This window comes from Dermochelys coriacea, chromosome 2 (assembly GCF_009764565.3).
Source record: "Dermochelys coriacea isolate rDerCor1 chromosome 2, rDerCor1.pri.v4, whole genome shotgun sequence".
In the NCBI taxonomy this organism is placed as follows: domain Eukaryota; kingdom Metazoa; phylum Chordata; order Testudines; family Dermochelyidae; genus Dermochelys; species Dermochelys coriacea.
The window spans coordinates 32,071,875-32,091,052 of NC_050069.1; positions in this window are offsets into that span (position 1 = coordinate 32,071,875).

The following is a 19,178-nucleotide window of genomic DNA, read 5'->3' on the forward strand; positions in this document are numbered from 1 at the left end:
GTACACATTTTTATAACAAAATGGGCATAAGACCCTAACTTCTTTCTTACTTACACGTGATTCCAGATATATCCAAAGCATTCCTAAATCCATACTAATATTTCCATTCATTAAATAAACTTTTTCTTCTGGAATAAAAACTGGGTAAGTGATAGACTAATGGTTTTGTCTATGCTTTTTTCATATGACTGTTCTTTTCACCGTAGTGAATCTGGTCTGGTATCTCCAGTCCTGAAACAGTCCTGCTTCTGGTGGGGTGGGAAAAGGCAGCAAGAGTAAGCAGATCTTGCACTTTCCAAAGTGTAAGTGCTGCTATGTGTGGTCTTTGTATAGCAACCCAAAGTGGGAAAAGCATCATGTGCCAAGCCAAGACAATTCACTTTGTCTTCTGCATGCAACTCACCTCACATAATTTACATTTTATTATATTACGTGTTTAAAACTTTAATGTAAATGCATTTATTTTATTTACACCAATTTTAGATGCCTAAACAAGTGAAGCAAAATGGTGAAAGCAAACATGCAGAGGATTTGCAAAAAAACTCTTTTGCCAGTTTTCCTCAATTTTATCCACCATATACAGATCTAATACAGGAATTGCATGTCAATCCTAACTGTTGCAGTATGATAGACTTGTTTTCTTAGCTCATTTTCAGATAAGGGCCAATATAGTCAGTTTTCTAGAACTAAAAATTAATAGCTGAGGTCACATCAAGAGCAAGATGTTGAAAATCTTTACTCACACAAATCATCCTCATGTGAATAAAACTTTCAAGGGCTTGGTCTTAAATTAGGTGCTATGCTATCCAATAGACAAAATACACTTTGATCCTAGTTTATTTTTCCTTTCACCAAAAACAAACTGCAATTTCTAATTAGTAGGCAAGTTAGTCAGCTGCTCTAAATCGGTGTAGCTACATTGACTCCCTATGCCAATTTATATGACATGCTGATTTTACTCATTATATTTTTCTTGGAAATTAATGTTGAATCTTTATTATAAAACTCCGAGGACACAAAATTAGAAAGGGCATGGGACGGGATGTATTAAGAATAAAGCCAGGGCACCTGTCATGGCAGGTCTGTCGTAGAGCAGCTGGAGAACAGTTCAACCACAAGTTCCCTCCATCAAACAGCATTTAGAGAGGAAAAATGTATGGGATTTAACATAGAAGACATGCAAGAAGCAGCCTAGAATAGACAAGGATGGAGAAAACTTGTTCATGTTGTAAGTGATATCTGATGATGCAGGTAGGATTCAGATTCAGATAGTGAAACTCTGCAGAAAAATTACTGCTAATGGCCAGACTTTGATGCTCTTTTCGACTTTCAGAAGTACATTACTCCATGGGGTGACTGAAGGACTTAAACCTGCTTGTGGTACACAATGTCTACCATACACATTAATTTGAAATCACATTTCTATGGACCAATCATCCAGATCCTAGTAAATTAAAAAAAAAAGTATTTCCTTTTTAACATATATTTTCGAGAAAAGCATATTTCCTCTCCCTCCCCTGTCTTCAGTCTGGGCCACTGAGCTACAACTTGTCATGTTGAGTGTTACAAGTCATGTCACATTATGTCATGAACTGGGAATGATACAATGGCATATGTCACAGTATAAAAACACCCTGGCTTATAAGATTTGCAAGGGGACTTATGACCACCTTTACCCTTAAAATCAAGGTGGAAAGAGACAGTTTGCAAAAAGAAATAACAGTTCTGAAGTGTCTTTTTATAGAATCCATTCCCAACAGTAATTGGATGCTGTTTAGCTCTCAGATTCCATGTATTTCATTAAAATGCCTGTGTCACCTCAGAGGAGCCTATGTTTATTCTGTAACCTTATAAAGAGACTACAACAGACACTCTCAGCCTGGCACACTTCTTCTTTGAACTTTAATATTTTCAGACTCTCTTTATGCCTTTTCTTAAATTAAATAAAGCACATTGGGGAAGAAACAATTTTCTTACCCAATTGAATATTTCTACTCTGTTCCTTTGGATGGAAATCACAGGACGCAGCTGCTAAACTGGGAAAGACTTCTTTCTAGCAGCACCATCTGATTTGTTGGCAGACTCCTCAGGCAGTTTGTGTTGGTAGCTTTGGAATTACTTCTGGGTCAATCACATGGTTATGCAGCTGATACCTCTCATTGTCTTTATGCTCCATGTCATGTTCCTGTACCAGATATGGACTAGCTACAGAAGTTACTTATACACACCAGATGTGTTTATCACAAGATCCTTTAATGCTCTCCCAGGTATGGCCAAGTTTAGCTTAAATACGGTCTTTTATACATAGTGCCACCTAGTGGCTGAACAATATAATACAAAAAGAAAAGGAGTACTTGTGGCACCTTAGAGACTAACAAATTTATTAGAGCATAAGCTTTCGTGAGCTTCATCGGAGCTGTAGCTCACGAAAGCTTATGCTCTAATAAATTTGTTAGTCTCTAAGGTGCCACAAGTACTCCTTTTCTTTTTGCGAATACAGACTAACACGGCTGCTACTCTGAAACCTGCAATATAATACAGTTTAGCATTCCTTTACATCTCCCCCTTTAAGTTCTACAGTCCTACCATTTACAATATTTATACTAACACACTTTTTTTGAAGTTCAGTATGTATCAGTTTGTTAAGTGTCTCTGAATTGTACTCGTTTTCTAATTACATTATCTGAGTGTGTAACAACTTGGTCATCCACCTGTCCATTATTTGCAATGACTGGCTGGGATCAGTTTGGAATCCTTGAGTCTTCTTTCTTTCTGCATCTGTAATCTGCAGAGTTTGCTCTGGTTTTTCTTTCTGAGGAAATAAATTATAGATGGTGATGGTTTCTGTGGACCACTCTACTGTCAGTGTCAATCACATATTATTTGGGCACTGAATTATTTTTCTTTACAACAGCTGGAGTTTTCCATCCTTTTTTCCGGCCAATTTGAGATGAACACAATCGCCATATTCTAGGCCTGGCAGTTCTCTGAGTGATGTCTGTTGTAAAACTGTTTGTAGGATCTTTTAGGCCAGAGATCGACAACTGGCGGGCTTAACCGGTTTGTTTGCCGTGTCCACAGGTTTGGCAGATCGTAGCTCCCACTGGCTGTGGTTCACCTCTCCAGGCCAATGGGGGCTGTGGAAATCAGTGCAGGCTGAGGGATGTGGTGGCCGCCACTTCCCACAGCCCCGATTGGCCTGGAGCGGCGAACTGCGGCCAGTGGGAGCTGCAATCAACCGAACCTGCGGATGAGGCAGGTAAACAAACTGGCCCGGCTCGCCAGGGGCCTTACTCTGGCAGGCCGCATGCCAAAAGTTGCTGATTCCCGTTTCAAGCTTTTTGTCCAATTTGGTTACTCTCTTCATGTCTGGCCACTCTGGAAATAGGTCCTTCTTTTCCAAAGTCAGAACAGTAGTTCTGAGTTGTCTTCCCATCAGGAGTTATGCTTGACTATATCCAGTAGCCACTATCAGTATTGATCTATAACTCAGAAACGTAAGGAATGGATATTCTTGCTGTAGGATTTTCTTTGACTATTTTAAAGTCATTAGTCTTCCATGAATATTCAGTTTCACTTTCAAGGAAGGCTCTGTGTCATCAAAAGTGATAGATCTCAGAAACAATGCCTCATGGTTGTTTGTAATATGAATCAACTCCCTGACTGGTTTAGTGCAGCAAACTGCTGCAAAATATCCATATTGCATGTATATTTTACATCATGCACCTTAGGCAGGACATGCATCATATCTTGGAATCTGACTTTTTCCACACCTTGTGCATGTAGGCTAGAATGTGCCTCTCTTAGTCTGGGAGCTCCCTCTCCTTGCCTCAGGGGTTTTATGATGTGACTTCTAACACTCAAATGTCTGCTTATAGCTTCTAAGCTAGTTTCAGGTATTTCAAGTTATTCCTGCCTTTTTGTTCTGTGGTTTGACTAATTCTGACTGCTTCACTATCTGTATAGCGGTGCCTAGGATAAAATCTCTCTTCAAATTGTAGCTCTTGTCAAAGGTTATCATCTGTTAACCCAATAACTAGCCTGTCTTTGATATTTTCATGTTTTTCATTCCCAAAAATCAAACTTTTCAGCCAGTGTGTACTGAGCTCTTACAAAACATTCAACATTCTCCCCTGATTCTTGAATTATCTAGTGAAAACATGTTCTTTCATAAGCCACATTTCTATGGGTATAAAGTATACCTCAAACATAACCAGAACCCTTTCATAATCATCTCTGTACTATCTTCAGTAAAGTCAAAGGATTTGAAGGTATTTTTTGCTTGCTTCCCCATAGCATAAATCAAAGAGGATACCTACATATCTCCAGTTTCTTTGTGCAGCTCAGTAGCAATGAGAAATGTTGCAAAATATTGTTTCCAGTCTTTCCATTCTGAATGTTTGTCAAAGCTGAAGTTCTTGGGAGACTGAAGAGTGGTACATTCAGATCCTGCAACCTTTGTTGCTGTTTTCCTTCTATTTCTGTTCTTAGTTTACTCCTGACATTATATCATGTTCCCATACCAGAAGGTCACAGAGCCTTGCTTACACATCTGATGTGTATTCATTATCATTATCTTATATTTAATGCTCTGGGAGGTATGGGAAAGCTAGTGGGGAACAGTATTATACAGTTTAGCATTCCATTACACTCCAGAACTTCGTTTTCCTTTGATATACATATATTTTGTACAAACATAGATAGATTCAGCCTCTGTTGAAGTTTAGGAGTCTGAATAGCTGATATGCTGAATATCTGAAACTGCTGCAAGTGATCGAGCGTGTTTCTGTCTCTCGGGTAACCTCTTTTCCTTCTACTTGCTTCAGGTTACAGAAGTTATTTGAATTAATACAATACAAGCTCAACCAGTGTTTTTGTCTGCAATTGAAATCACGGTGTTATGGAATGATGCAACATGACGTGGGTCATTATATTTAAATAATAACCCACAGCCATACACCTGCCAGATGTACAAGAGAACCCACTGCCATCTCAGGAGTTTCCATATCAAGATCAGTTTTCTTTGCAGTACAGTTGAAGGAGAAATTCTGCTAGATTATCCATTCTAACATGTCTATGACAGCTTTTCTTCAAAGATTCCAAACACGCAGTAATATCCACGATAAGCTAGAAGGCACCCAGAGTCATAAGAGCTGAAGTGTATCTATATTGGGTATCACAATGCTATTAGTATGGACTTACCATCTGCAAACAATCCTCCTCTGGCAGAAGCCACAGAACTTGAACTCTCAGCCTTTAGCTTCAAAAGTACAAGACAATTCCAAATCACATTAATGGAGTTGTGGGTGTTCACCGCTCTTGGGAAATCGGAACTTTACAGTTGTGATTCTTATAACTGAGACACCCAAAATGAGGACCTTTTTTATTTTGGATGGGAAGAAGAGTAGAGCTGAACCTCAAAGTTTTTATATGGATCCATATTTCTATGCAGAAGGTTCTATCCCTCCTCTGTAAGTAACAGTGGATGTTTTTATTACCAATATAAATTTCTAATCCTTTTCTGAATCTTACTGACCTCTTGATCTAACTCGAGTTCTATTTCTGGTTTGGCCACTGACCTGCTGTGTGACCAAGGTTAGTCACTTGTCTTCTCTGTGCCTCTTTCTCCTCCCATCGTTTCCCCATTTTGTCTCTTTAAATAGTATCTTACACGTGTTTATGTACAGTGCCTAGCATTAGGGCGCCCCACTTTCAGCTAGGGCTTCTACTGCTATTGTAATATTACTCAGATTTATTATGAATAATGTACCAAATTATCTCTTTTTATCAGTCTTAAATTTGGCACATCTCAGTTGTGCTGGATGCCCATTTGTTCTTGTATTGTGAAAATAGTAAATAGTAAAGCCCAACATACCCCTTTCATGTACACTCTCCTACAAACATCTGCTCTCTAAACTAAACTGTCACCATCTTTTCAATGCTGTAGTTGTGTTGGTCAACCATCATGTTTCTCCAATCACACCAATCTCTTATCTATCTACCTGTATCTGCCAGTGTGAAGCAGGTTTCAGAGTTGTAGCCGTCTTAGTCTGTATTCACAAAAAGAAAAGGAGTACTTGTGGCACCTTAGAGACTAACAAATTTATTTGAGCATAAGCTTTCGTAAGCTACAGCTCACTTCATCGGAGGCATTTGGTGGAAAATACAGAGGGGAGATTGATATACACACACAGAGAACATGAAACAATAGGTTTTATCATACACACTGTAAGGAGAGTGATCACTTAAGATAAGCCATCACCAGCAGCAAATGTATTTTCTACAAAATGCATCCGATGAAGTGAGCTGTAGCTCACGAAAGCTTATGCTCAAATAAATTTGTTAGTCTCTAAGGTGCCACAAGTACTCCTTTTCTTAGTGTGAAGCAGCAAATCCAATAACCTCATTTTAGCATGCATCATTACAAATAATAATACTGGACATAATTTTGAGGCCTTTTAATATTCCAGCTTCAATATTTGACCCTATGATCTACTGAAGTAATAAATTCCACAGCCTGACTACATGCTGTGTGAAAATATTATTTCCTTTCAATTGCTCTAAATAATTTGCCACTAGCTTCTTGAAATGACTATTGTTCTCTAATTATAGCACATCTAAATTAATGATTGATCATTTAATCTACCTTTCTTGATCATAAATATCTCAATTTACTTCCCTCGGTCTATTTCTTCTCCTTCCAATTCTATTTCTACAGTCTCTCTATATACACTAGGTCCCATACTATAAGGATGGTTTCAGGACCTTCCCAAAAATGATTGAATTGTAAGAATTTGTGTGAGCTGTAACATTACTGTCAGTCATGGTTAGAAATGGAGTAGTATCCAACTGCAAAACCTTCAGTCTGGCCCTAAACTAGGCATGAGGTGAAGTTTAAAAAACGTGTTTGTTCCAAACATGTAAATCCTTACTGTAAGCACAGACAAAGGCATCTTCTAATTGGAAAGGTTACCATATAGCAAAGCCAGCATACCTACAGTATTTCAGAGAATGTGTTGAGTGCACAAGAGTTCAATGGAGGGTCATCTGTTTGGATGGCATCTTCACAACTGGCCCAGGTAGGGACCACTGAATTGTGGAAGTAAATGAATGGTTACACAGGTTGGGTCGGAAAGAGGGCTTTGGATTTTTCAACCATGGGGTGCTGTTCCAGGAAGAATGATTGCTAGGAAGAGATGGGATCCACCTAACAAAGAGAGGGAAGAGCATGTTCACAGGCAGGCTTGCTAACCTAGTGAGGAGGGCTTTAAACTAGATTAGCAAGGGGGATGGTGACCTAAGCCTAGAGATAAGTGGGGAAGTGAGATACTGGGAGGAAACACAAGGAAGAGGGTACAACAGGGGAGGCCTCCTGATTCATACTGAGAATGTAGGGCAATCACTAGTTATCTTCGGTTCCTGTACACAGACACAGGAAGCCTGGGAAACAAGCAGGAAGAATTAGATGTCCTGGCACACAGTCAAGGAACTATGATGTGATTGAAACAACAGAAACTTGGTGGGGTAACTCACATGACTGGAGCACTGTCATGGATGGGTATAAACTGTTCAAGAAAAACAGGTGAGGGAGCAAAGGTGGAGTAGTTGCACTGTATGGAAGAGAGCAGTATGATTGCTCCAGTATGAAACTGGAGATAAAGCCTGTTGAGAGTCTTTGGGATAATTTTAGAGGTGAGAGCAACAAAGGTGATGTGATGGTGGGTATGTGCTATAGACCACCAGATCAAGAGGATGAGGTATACGAGGCTTTCTTAGGACAACCAAGAGAAGTTTCCAGATCACAGGCCCTGGTTCCCCTGGGGGACTTCACCCTGATATCTGCTGGGAGAGCAATAAGGCAATGCACAGACAATCCAGGAAGTTTTTGGAGAGTGTTGGAGACAACTTCCTGGTGCAAGTGCTGGAGGACGCAACTCGGGGAAGTGCTCCTCTTGACCTGCTACTCACAAACAGGGAAGAATTGGTAGGGGAAGTAGAAGTGGGTGGCAACCTGGGTAACAGTGACCATGAGATAGTAGAGTTCAGGATCCTGAAAAAAGGAAGAAAGGAGCACAGCAGAATATGGACCCTGCACTTCTTTGACTCCCTCAGGGAAATGATGGGCAGGATCCCCTGGGAGGCTAATAAGAGGGGGAAAGGAGTCCAGGAGAGCTGGCTGTGTTTTAAAGAAGCCTTACTGAGAGCTCAGGAACAAACCATCCCAATGTGCATATAGAATAATAAAAATGGCAGGTGACCAACTTGGCTTAACAGAGAAATCTTCGTTGAGTTTAAACACAAAAAGGAAGCTTACAAGAAGCGGAAACTTGGACAGATGACTAGGGAGGAGTGTAAAAATATTGCCTGAGCACACAGGGATGTAAATCAGGAAGGCCAAAGCAAAACTGGAATTGCAGCTAGCAAGGGATGTGAAGGGTAACAAAAAGGGTTTCTACTGGTATGTTAGCAAGAAGAAGAAATTCAGGGAAAGTGTGGGACCCTTACAGAATGGGGGAGACAACCTAGAGATATGGAAGAATATGAAGTATTCAATGATTTTTTTGCCTTGGTTGTCACAGAAAAGGTCAGCTCTCACAGTGCTGTCCTGGGAAACATGGTATGGGGAGGAGGTGAGCAGCCCTCAGTGGTGGAAGAACAGGTTAAGGACTATTTAGAAAAGCTGGACATGCACAAGTCCATGGGGCCGGCTCTCATGCATCTGAAGGTGCTGAGGGAGTTGGCTGATGTGATTGCAGAACCATTGACCATTAATTTTGAAAACTTGTGGTGATTAGGTCCCACACAATTGGAAAAAGACAAATATAGTGCCCATCTTTAAAAAAGAGAAGAAGGGGAATCTAGGGAACTACAGACTGGTCAGCCTTACCTCAGTCCCTGGAAAAATCATGGAGCAGGCCTCAAGGCATCCATTTGGAAGCACTTGGAGGAGAGGAAGGTGATCAGGAATAGTCAACATGGATTCACCAAGGGCAAGTCATGACTAACCTGATTGTCTTCTGTGAGGAGATAACTGGCTTTGTGGATATGGGGAAAGTGAAGGATGTGATATACCTTGACTTTAGCAAAGCTTTTGATACAGTCTCCCACAGTATACTTGCCAGCAAGTTAAAAAACTGTAGATTGGATGAATGAACTATAAGGTGAATAGAAAGCTGGCTAGATCGTCAGGCTTAACAGGTAGTGATCAACGGCTTGATGTCTAGTTGGCAGCTGGTATCAAGAGGGCCCCAGGGGTCGGTCCTGGGGCCGGTTTTGTTCAACGTCTTCATTAATGATGTGGATGATGGGATGGATTGCACCCTCAGAAAGTTTGTGGATGGCACTAAGCTGGGGGAAGAGATAGATATGCTGGAGGGTAAGCATAGAGTCCAGAGTGACCAAGACAAATTGGAGGATTGGAGGATCCAAAAGAAATCTGATGAAGTTCAACAAGGACAAGTGCAGAGTTCTGCACTTAGGAAGGAAGAATCCCATGCACTGCTGCAGGCTGCGGACCGAGTGGCTAAGCGGCAGTTATGCAGAAAAGAAGCTATGGATTACAGTGGATGAGAAGCTGGATATGAGTCAACAATGTGCCCTTGTTGCCAAGAAGGCTAATGTCATATTGGGCTTCGTTAGTAGGAGCATTGCAGGCAGATCAAGGGAAGTGATTATTCCCGTCTATTGGGCACTGGTGATGCCACATCTGGAGTTTTGGGCCCCCCACTACAGAAAGGATGTGGACAAATTGGAGAGAGTCCAGCAGAGGGCAATGAAAATGATTTGGGAGCTGGGGCACATTACTTACAAATTTCAGAGTAGCAGCTGTGTTAGTCTGTATTCGCAAAAAGAAAAGAAGTACTTGTGGCACCTTAGAGACTAACAAATTTATTTGAGCATAAGATTTCAAGTGAGCTGTAGCTCACGAAAGCTTATGCTCAAATAAATTTGTTAGTCTCTAAGGTGCCACAAGTACTCCTTTTCTTATTACTTACAAAGAGAGGCTGAGGCTTATTTAGTCTGCACAAGAAAAGAGTTAGGGGGAATTTGATAGCAGCCTTCAACTACCTAAGTGAGGGTTCCAAAGAGGATGGAGCTTGGCTGTTCTCAGTGGTGGCAGAATTACAGAACAAGAAGCAATAGTCTCAAGTTGAAGTGGGGTTAGTCTAGGTTGGATATTAGGAAAAACTATTTCACTAGGAGGGTGGTGAAGCACTGGAATGGGTTACCTAGGGAGGGGGTGGAATCTACATCCTTAGAGGTTTTTAAGGCCCGGCTTGACAAAGCCCTGGCTGGGATGATTTTTGGGGGGTTGGTCTTGCTTTGAGCAGAGGGTTGGACTAGATGACCTTCTGAGGTCTCTTCCAACCCCAATCTTCTATGTTTCTATGATTCTATGAACTAGAAAAGATGCAAGAGATACAGAGGAACATGTAAGAAATGTCAAAGATATTCTGAAAAAAACTGCAAAACCATCATTTTGCTTGAAGTTAATAAAGAAAATCAAATTATTTCATGAATCAAGCTACTTCATTGAGACATAGTATAGATGCAAAGCTTCTGCATCTCAAACTTATGTTGTGAGCTACTGAAAATGCAGCTCTATCCTAAAATGTTTCTGAGCAGAGATTTTTGTTTGTCAGTGTTAAATTGTTATGGAAGATTCATTCCAGACTTATCAAGATTAATCAGCTCAGTATCTGTATCATTAAGAAAAATGTTAAATGAGTTTGGACCAAGAGGAAAAAATAAGTATTTTGGAATAAGCAAAAGCAAAACTGCATCATTCCAGCATACTGAAGTACTTTACACCTACCTTCTTTTTGGTATTAGTATACAGTGCTTCTCCAGCAGAGATGAGAGCTGTTATTTCAAACATATATAAATACTCAACATTATCCAAATCATGGTAGAATTATGCCTAATAATCGGAAAAGAGAGAGGGACATTAGGCGTTATTCTTGAGGAAATTAAGTTGTATGTGTATTTGTTTGGGAAAATATTACTTTGATAACTATCAGATACCTCTGACAGAAATATCACACCAAATTCTCTTCTCATTTACATTGGTAATAAATAAAATACCTCACAGCTCAATTTCCATTACATATTTGGCCAACTCACATGCTAGGTTTTATTTTCTAGGTTTTATTGACACTTGCTTGGGATGACATATATAACTCACTCATGGATTTTATCTTGTAGTAATGTGGCCATTCCAAACTAATGCTGATAAAAACTTTATTTTGCACTGCACCATCTTACATTTTCTCACCACATAGAAAATAAATGTATCTATTTGATCTGCAGCTGGTGCTATAGCAGCAAGACTAACCATCTTCCCCTTCAAACTTTTCATAAATCAATAGTGAAAACAATGTATGTAAAATGGGTTAATTATTTGCTTATAAATAATCACTATAGTCAACAATTAAGCTATTGTATGTAATTACAAATTTCCTGATTGCTGAAGCTCATCATGGTACTATATCCCAGTTGTAAGCAGTTCCATATAAAGTGTTCCATTTTACAACATCTTAAATTTGTTTTATAGCTTAAAGACATCTACTGAATCCCCAAAACCATGATATGCAAAATAATTTTATTCACTAATAGGCCTTTGGAGCTGTCAAATATTGTTGTAACAATAATATTACTAGCATACTAAAACTGTTTGTCTGGGACCAAGACTGTCAGATATAAATAAATTTGACAAGCCAATGAAGCCTGTTCAGAATGTCAGCTGCATTTTTTTTTTACTGTGAACAAACTGTAAAAATCTATCTTGACCTCTTTTTCTGTCATCCATCAAAGCTATATAATCTGACAAAGGGATTTGTTTAGAAAATCCATAATGTATTCTCTAAAGCTTTAAAGGATTTGAGACAATATGTCTTCCAATCATTGCACATGTTTAACCTTACTACAATTTTCTTTTATTCCTTTAAAAATCGTTATTGTTAGAACACATGCATTTCTTACTAAAACAAAGACAATTAATGCAATTTTAGTTTATTCTGTAGCGGTTTACTGAATTTTAATAGGGTAATGCTTCCATTTAAAAATAGCTATTGATGTTTAGTGACCCAGAATTATTAAACAATCTCATATTCCATAGAGACCAAATACTTGATTGTGATCTACAAATGCATTACAAGAATGATGGCAGTCACTAATTAGGCACAAAGGTGTCCACATGAAATCAATGTTCAGCCAGAAAACTTTCACTCAGAAAAGATTTTGTTAGTTTCCTTTTGTAAAGAAGGGGAATTGTTACTTATTCTTCTAAACAAAAAAGTGTTGGGCCTCGCCCTGCAGCTTTTACTCAAGAAAACAGTCCCATTCTCCAGACCCATACACCACCATGCATTTCCCTGGACTGGCTTCTTGGGCAGGAAGTGGGCATAAGAGATGCAAGAACTGCCGCCCTATATTTCCTTCATCAGGCAGAAATAAGAACTCTCCCCATATCCAGGCAAAAAAGAACCACTAGCATGTTCACATCAAAATCTCTTCCAAAATGTATGCGTAGAAATGCTGTCTATATGAAGCCACATGAAGCATGGGACAAAGTGCTAGCTATACACAAATAACATCCAGCACATCAAATATGAACTGGACCCAATCTTGGCCTTTTCAATGCCTTGTTGAAATGAGCTCCAGGATGGAAACCCTCTGGGCAAAAATGAATCCTAGCAATATTAAGCAAATATTGGTAAAGACTTCTTATCAATTTGAGGGTATTCGGAATAGCGCAAGAGTCTCTTATTGGCCCTAAAGATGCAGGAAATTGTGCAGCATGTCCAGTAGCTATATCCCATGGTGAGTAGTACTATCTCAATCCCTAAAACAGATTACTTTTTTAATTTTAGAAATAGTATATGATCATGTAGTTAAAAACTGTATTGGAATGCACATACAGGTGGGAACAGCATGAAGATTGGGCATACAATCTTAGCTTTGGCAATTCCTGATTTTTGTTTATTCTATAAGCCTTCAAGGGTTTTTCTTTTTAAGCACTGTTTGTATTAAAGAGCCTAGATTTTATAAAAAGGGAAAGGAAAATTAAAAATCGTTGATAGAAGAAGTTTCAGTTTCTACTATTTTGAAGTTCTTCAGGCTTACAAAAAAACCCTGGCAATAGTGTATGTAAATTTCATACTCTGGCAATATTTGGCTAGATATCACCAAAATGACCTATCCCACTTATCTATGAGGGTCTGCAAGAAAAACACGGTCACAAATCTGTCTTTGACAGAGAGCCCCCCACCCCTTTAGGAGCTAGATGGAGAGCAGAAGCATGCAGGTCCCATTGCCTCCACCCCAGCAGGTGCTGCAGAGTGTCCATCTAGTGGGGCCAATTTTCACCCCTCCAGATGAGGTCGTTTGACTATTTCTTCCCCACTGTTCCAAACACCTTATCAAGACTGCAAGAGTGAATGCCTCCTCTCAGGTACGGTTTTGCCTCCCACCTCTCACTGTGCAACTCCAAAAAGTTCATCATAATAGGGGCTATCTCCTGTGATCCTTAGTGACTGGTCTCCCCTCCTCGCCACCCACCTTGCCCAGGACCCCGGCTGCCCTGCGTACCAGTAAGTCCATTAAGTTACTTTCACCCCTGAGGTCAACCCTATTCCTATAACTGGCTACATAGAAGTAAAAGCCCTAGATTTCAACTAGCTACTTTGAGGTAAAAACTGAAGGGCTTTGTTTGCAATAGTATTTTACATCAGTAGTTCTCTCAAGGGGAAAACAAAACCACACCTTTATTTGCAGTGAAGACAAAGCCTGAGGCACCCAAGAGGAAGAACAGCAGGGAATGCTGTCAGTTGTGAAGAGGATGGGTCACAGGAGGGTCTGGATTTGTTAAGAGAATATAAATTGGTTCTGCTCAGTTCTGGCAACTTAAGAGCAAAGTCTTAGCTTGCAGTGAAGCATGAGAATATATGAGACTCATTTTGTTTTTAAATCCTTTTTTCTCTCTAATGCTTTGTTCCAACTGGTAAATAAAAATACTATACTTCAAGAAGGTTGATAGCCACTCTCCCTGGTCACAGGTTCCTGAAGCCCTGTCAAACGTGCAGGGTTATAGGTGATTGGGATACATAAGCAGTATACCACACAGTCCAAGAACAGAAGAATTATGAAATTCCACCCCAAAACAGGCAAGGACAAGAAAGCCTAAAATCTAAGGTGGGTGTAATGAGTGAGACCAGAAAATGGACAGGTGCAGCTAGACCTGTAACCTTGACTGTGGTCATACAATTATCCAGGCTTTCTTCAGTCTAGTCACTTTCTTAATGACACAGTTTGGAGAAGTTGAACCTTTCTCTTGATGATCTTGTGGGGGCAGGGAGAAGCAAACAAAAAACTCTTTTGCTGTAGGACTTGAGTTTCTTTAACATAAACTTGTGACCATCCTCCATGCTGCTATCATTTCAATCTTTCAAGCAGAGTGTCCCTGCAGTCATGTATGAAACCTTATATGCTACCTTTTAAATTAAATTAATTAATTGTCTGGAGGTCCATATTAACCAAGTATTGAAAAGAAACTGAGGCATAATCTGAGGTGAAATACAGATATAGCTGTACCTGATGCCAGATCACCTGAACAATTTGACTACACATCCCTACAAATAAAAATACACTCCACAAACACAAGGTGTAAAGGCTTGATTGTCAAAAATGCCAGCACAATTTTTATTTAGATTTAAGATAATAAAAATGCCTATCTAAGGCTCTAGGGACTAACATAACTAATTCTAAATACAGTTAAATTCAACCTTACTAGCACTGAAATCAGTTCCACAGACTCAGCCAGTCAGATTGCTACTAATCTCCTTCATCGTCTAGGAAGCACACCCTCAGCCTTCTCCAGAGACCCTATCAAACAGAAGTCTATTGAAGAGTGCCTGAAAGTCTGGACTATTTTGGACTAACTCTGAACCTTTATTGTCTTTGTAATTACCACCAATTTATGTGCAATTAGTCTATTATGCATCTAATAGTAATTTCTGTTTGCAAATATCCAATTTGTGCACTCCACTATGGAAATTCTCTGTCCACACTTCTGAAGATAAGGCTTTATTAGTTTTGAGAAGAGTTGGTTAAAAATGTGGAAAAGTGGCAGAGAAAAAGCAATTGTTTTTCAAAATAGGAAGCTTTCAAAAATGATTTTTAAATTATTATTTTTAAATCCCGTCATATGACTAAGCCACTCACTTACTGGGATTTTAAAAAAAAAACATTTGTAAATGAAAAATTTTAAAAAAATCTGTTTTTCACAAAAAAGCATATAGAAAAGCTTTTTTTTGTTTCCAAAACATTTTCAATTTTATATATTTCAACCAGGCAGACTTTTAAATCTTTATTTGAAGGATGCCACATGCTTTATCTAGTGTGATGGCGAGGTAAGAAAATTTTAGAATAATGGCCCTGCCTCCTATCTTCTCTGGGTTATTCCTTCTCATGGTCATTCATTTCAAATTTTATCAGCTTCCAAGTCACAAAATAGGGAAGCAAAGAGTTAGGAAAAATTCATTTGAATAATAAAACAAACCCCTTCTATTTAGGTTATTATACTGCACCCATCAATACTGTATTTATAGAAAGACCGGAGGTTCAAAATCCTGGGCTGGATATCACATGCATCTCAAAGTATATAGCAACTCTTGCATAGACTAATGGAAGAGATTTCAGAGTAGCAGCCGTGTTAGTCTGTATTCGCAAAAAGAAAAGGAGTACCGGTGGCACCTTAGAGACTAACAAATTTATTAGAGCATAAGCTTTCGTGAGCTACAGCTCACTTCATCGGATGCATTTGGTGGAAAAAACAGAGGAGAGATTTATACACACACACACACAGAGAACATGAAACAATGGGTTTATCATACACACTGTAAGGAGAGTGATCACTTAAGATAAGCCATCACCAGCAGCAGGGGGGGGGAAAGGAGGAAAACCTTTCATGGTGACAAGCAAGGTAGGCTAATTCCAGCAGTTAACAAGAATATCAGAGGAACAGTGGGGGGTGGGGTGGGAGGGAGAAATACCAGGGGGAAATAGTTTTACTTTGTGTAATGACTCATCCATTCCCAGTCTCTATTCAAGCCTAAGTTAATTGTATCCAGTTTGCAAATTAATTCCAATTCAGCAGTCTCTCGTTGGAGTCTGTTTTTGAAGCTTTTTTGTTGAAGTATAGCCACTCTAAGATCTGTGATCGAGTGACCAGAGAGATTGAAGTGTTCTCCAACTGGTTTTTGAATGTTATAATTCTTGACGTCTGATTTATGTCCATTCATTCTTTTACGTAGAGACTGTCCAGTTTGGCCAATGTACATGGCAGAGGGGCATTGCTGGCACATGATGGCATATATCACATTGGTAGATGCGCAGGTGAACGAGCCTCTGATAGTGTGGCTGATGTGATTAGGCCCTATGATGGTATCCCCTGAATAGATATGTGGACAGAGTTGGCAACGGGCTTTGTTGCAAGGATAGGTTCCTGGGCTAGCGGTTCTGTTGTGTGGTGTGTGGTTGCTGGTGAGTATTTGCTTCAGATTGGGGGGCTGTCTGTAAGCAAGGACTGGTCTGTCTCCCAAGATCTGTGAGAGTGATGGCTCGTCCTTCAGGATAGGTTGTAGATCCTTGATGATGCGTTGGAGAGGTTTTAGTTGGGGGCTGAAGGTGATGGCTAGTGGCATTCTGTTGTTTTCTTTGTTGGGCCTGTCCTGTAGTAGGTGACTTCTGGGTACTCTTCTGGCTCTGTCAATCTGTCAAACTCGCACAGATACAGACAGACATCATCTTCCTCTCCAAATGCAAACAGATGGACATCATACCGAAAGGACTGAAGGTAAAAAATCCATTACAATCTACATACCACACAGACGATGCTGACAGCTTGTGCCACACACTCTCAAAGAAACTGCGGAACCACCTGATCAACATCCTCTCCAGCAAACAGGGAAAGATTAAGAATGAGCTCTCAAAACTGGATACTCTCATAAAGAACCAACCTTCCACACAAACTTCCTCGTGGCTGGACTTTACAAAAACTAGACAAGCCATTTACAAAACACACTTTGCTTCTCTACAAAAGAAAAAGGACACTAAGCTATCTAAACTACTATATGCCACAAGGGGCCACAACAATGGTTCCCGTAATCCACCCAGCAATATTGTTAATCTATCCAACTATACTCTTAGCCCAGCAGAAGAATCTGTCCTATCTCGGGGCCTCTCCTTTTGCCCCTCCACCCCCACGAACATGATACAGTTCTGTGGTGACCTAGAATCCTATTTTCGACGTCTCAGACTCAAGGAATATTTCCAACACACCTCTGACCAACATATTAACCCACAGAGACCTTCCTGCCAACACTACAAAAAGAAGGATTCTGGGTGGACTCCTCCTGAAGGTCGAAACAGCAGCCTGGATTTCTACATAGACTGCTTCCGCCGACGTGCACGAGCTGAAATTGTGGAAAAGCAGCATCGCTTACCCCATAACCTCAGCCATGCAGAACACAGTGCCATCCACAGCCTCAGAAACAACTCTGACATCATAATCAAAAAGGCTGACAAAGGAGGTGCTGTCGTCATCATGAATAGGTCGGAGTATGAACAAGAGGCTACTAGGCAGCTCTCCAACACCACTTTCTACAAGCCATTACCGTCTGACCCACTGAGAGTTACCAAAAGAAACTACAGCATTTGCTCAAGAAACTCCCTGAAAAAGCACAAGAACAAATCCGCACAGACACACCCCTGGAGCCCCGACCTGGGGTATTCTATCTGCTACCCAAGATCCATAAACCTGGAAATCCTGGACGCCCCATCATCTCAGGCATTGGCACCCTGACAGCAGGATTGTCTGGCTATGTAGACTCCCTCCTCAGGCCCTTCGTTACCAGCACTCCCAGCTATCTTCGAGACACCACCGATTTCCTGAGGAAACTACAGTCCATTGGTGATCTTCCTAAAAACACCATCCTAGCCACTATGGATGTAGAAGCCCTCTACACCAACATTCCACACAAAGATGGACTACAAGCCGTCAGGAACAGTATCCCCGATACTGTCACGGCTAACCTGGTGGCTGAACTTTGTGACTTTGTCCTGACCCATAACTATTTCACATTTGGTGACAATGTATACCTTCAAATCAGCAGCACTGCGATGGGTACCCGCATGGCCCCACAGTATGCCAACATTTTTATGGCTGACTTAGAACAACGCTTCCTCAGCTCTCGTCCCCTAATGCCCCTACTCTACTTGCGCTACATTGATGACATCTTCATCATCTGGACCCATGGAAAAGAAGCTCTTGAGGAATTCCACCATGATTTCAACAATTTCCATCCCACCATCAACCTCGGCCTGGACCAGTCCACACAAGAGATCCACTTCCTGGACACTACGGTGCTAATAAGCGATGGTCACATAAACACCACCCTATATCGGAAACCTACTGACCGCTATTCCTACCTACATGCCTCTAGCTTTCATCCAGATCATACCACTCGATCCATTGTCTACAGCCAAGCGCTACGATATAACCGCATTTGCTCCAACCCCTCAGACAGAGACAAACACCTACAAGATCTCTATCATGCATTCCTACAACTACAATACCCACCTGCTGAAGTGAAGAAACAGATTGACAGAGCCAGAAGAGTACCCAGAAGTCACCTACTACAGGACAGGCCCAACAAAGAAAACAACAGAACGCCACTAGCCATCACCTTCAGCCCCCAACTAAAACCTCTCCAACGCATCATCAAGGATCTACAACCTATCCTGAAGGACGAGCCATCACTCTCACAGATCTTGGGAGACAGAGCAGTCCTTGCTTACAGACAGCCCCCCAATCTGAAGCAAATACTCACCAGCAACCACACACCACACAACAGAACCGCTAGCCCAGGAACCTATCCTTGCAACAAAGCCCGTTGCCAACTCTGTCCACATATCTATTCAGGGGATACCATCATAGGGCCTAATCACATCAGCCACACTATCAGAGGCTCGTTCACCTGCGCATCTACCAATGTGATATATGCCATCATGTGCCAGCAATGCCCCTCTGCCATGTACATTGGCCAAACTGGACAGTCTCTACGTAAAAGAATGAATGGACATAAATCAGACGTCAAGAATTATAACATTCAAAAACC